This window comes from Schistocerca nitens, unplaced genomic scaffold (assembly GCF_023898315.1).
Source record: "Schistocerca nitens isolate TAMUIC-IGC-003100 unplaced genomic scaffold, iqSchNite1.1 HiC_scaffold_370, whole genome shotgun sequence".
Taxonomy (NCBI): Eukaryota; Metazoa; Arthropoda; class Insecta; order Orthoptera; family Acrididae; genus Schistocerca; species Schistocerca nitens.
Window position 1 is genome coordinate 73,632 of NW_026045904.1, and position 2,500 is coordinate 76,131.

At 58.2% G+C, this 2,500-nt stretch overlaps 1 non-coding gene across 1 annotated transcript in view; it reads left to right on the plus strand.

Moving 5' to 3' along the window:
• The first annotated feature begins 1,771 nt into the window (after positions 1–1,771).
• Positions 1,772–2,500, plus strand: part of LOC126229309 (small subunit ribosomal RNA) — a 1,909-nt gene continuing 1,180 nt past the window's right edge. The window contains exon 1 of the ribosomal RNA XR_007544184.1: positions 1,772–2,500. This exon is cut by the window's right edge and continues 1,180 nt beyond it. This is a non-coding gene — a ribosomal RNA (small subunit ribosomal RNA).

Below are 2,500 nucleotides of genomic sequence, written 5' to 3' on the forward strand. Positions count from 1 at the left end.
GCGCCTTAACCTAACCCACGTTGCGCCTTAACCTAACCCACGTTGCGCCCTAACCTAACCCACGTTGCGCCCTAACCTAACCTACGTTGCGCCCTAACCTAACCTACGTTGCGCCCTAACCTAACCTACGTTGCGCCCTAACCTAACCTACGTTGCGCCCTAACCTAACCTACGTTGCGCCCTAACCTAACCTACGTTGCGCCCTAACCTAACCTACGTTGGGCCCTAACCTAACCCACGTTGCGCCCTAACCTAACCCACGTTGCGCCCTAACCTAACCCACGTTGCGCCCAAACCTAACCCACGTTGCGCCCTAACCTAACCCACGTTGCGCCCTAACCTAACCCACGTTGCGCCTTAACCTGCCCTGTAATTGTTAGTTATATGAATCTAGGAATTCGTGTAGCGTTGCCTAATTGCAACCATCTCAACATAGTTCACTTCGCGCACACTGTGGTGTTCTGCGTATTGATTCATTTTACGGTGCGTACCCTCACATCTTGCGAGTGTTGCTTACTTTCCACATGGTCCCGCTATCCACTGTATTGTGTACTGCAATAGGACGTATATCGCCCCCGCCCCCCCCCCCCCCCTCCCCTCCTGTCACCTCTAGCTCGTCGGTCAGGAGTTCGCGTGTTGAATGCGCTTCGCAGCTGTGCAATGGCATTCGCATACGTACGCTGGCCACCTTCCACGTGTTCTTTCGTGCACACGTCGCAGCGTGTATGTATGCTGATGGAGTGCGTCGTGACACACAACATCCAGGCATGCAAGACTCGTAGAAGTCGCAAATGTAGATGGATGTCTACGTTTGCTGCCCAAGTTACGCAAATGAACTGGAAATCCGTTGTTGCGCGGTTGTTCGCGCTGGAGGTGAATCGTTGATATCGACGATCGGTACAGGTATTAACCGGTTGCTTCAGCGACACCCGTCATACCCACGAACGTGAGTGGGCATGTGGGTATGAAGCGATACGCGGCGGTGGCTGGGTGGGACCGTCCCCGGCCGGTGAGGGGGGGGCGCCCGGCGTGCTGGCCGCGCGCTGCGTGGGCGCACGCGCGGCAGCCGGCTGGTGGGGGCGCCCAGTGGCAGGCGCGCCGGCTGACGGAGGCGGCAGGCGGCGCATCTGCGTGCCGGCGCACCCAGCGCGCGGCGCCGTGCGGCCAAAGTGGGTCCTCCCGGGCCCGGTGCGAAGCGCGGTGGACATCTGCAGTGTGCTGGTCCGATTGAGGACTGTGTGCGTTGAGGATGCGCCGCCGCCCGGCACTCGGCGCCGCGACGCCGTCTGCTGCTCGGTCGCCCCCGCGGTTCTCGCAGGTGGTTTGTATCGCAGCTGTGCGGATGTGTTGGCGCGTGCGCTGTGCTGGGAGAGTTCGCTTTGGCACCCAAGTGGGGCTCTGCCCCTCTGTGGCGCTGGCGTTGGAGCTGCCCGGTCACTGTTTGTGGCCGCGTGTTGTCTCCCGCCGGCAACACCACGACAGCACGCTCCCGGGCCTCTGTCGGCAGCGGCAAGCTCAGTTGGGAGCACGGGTGGTCGCACTGAAAGCGTCTACTCGCCTATCTCCGGGCGATTGCGCCTCTCTCGAACCCGACCAAGTACTTAGGACGGCGCTGCGCGCCGCCGGGACCTGAGAGGGTTTCGAGGTGTATCGTGCAGGGGAGCCCAGCCTCCTCCTGTTTGCAGAATAATTGAGCGGACGCTTGCGTGTTCGCGCGGGCCCCCGGGACACACTCCCGGGCGGCCGGCTGCTCAGCTCTAGTTGACGCAGCTCCCTGGTTGATCCTGCCAGTAGTCATATGCTTGTCTCAAAGATTAAGCCATGCATGTCTCAGTACAAGCCGCATTAAGGTGAAACCGCGAATGGCTCATTAAATCAGTTATGGTTCCTTAGATCGTACCCACGTTACTTGGATAACTGTGGTAATTCTAGAGCTAATACATGCAAACAGAGTCCCGACCAGAGATGGAAGGGACGCTTTTATTAGATCAAAACCAATCGGTCGGCTCGTCCGGTCCGTTTGCCTTGGTGACTCTGAATAACTTTGGGCTGATCGCACGGTCTTCGTACCGGCGACGCATCTTTCAAATGTCTGCCTTATCAACTGTCGATGGTAGGTTCTGCGCCTACCATGGTTGTAACGGGTAACGGGGAATCAGGGTTCGATTCCGGAGAGGGAGCCTGAGAAACGGCTACCACATCCAAGGAAGGCAGCAGGCGCGCAAATTACCCACTCCCGGCACGGGGAGGTAGTGACGAAAAATAACGATACGGGACTCATCCGAGGCCCCGTAATCGGAATGAGTACACTTTAAATCCTTTAACGAGTATCTATTGGAGGGCAAGTCTGGTGCCAGCAGCCGCGGTAATTCCAGCTCCAATAGCGTATATTAAAGTTGTTGCGGTTAAAAAGCTCGTAGTTGGATTTGTGTCCCACGCTGTTGGTTCACCGCCCGTCGGTGTTTAACTGGCATGTATCGTGGGACGTCCTGCCGGTGGG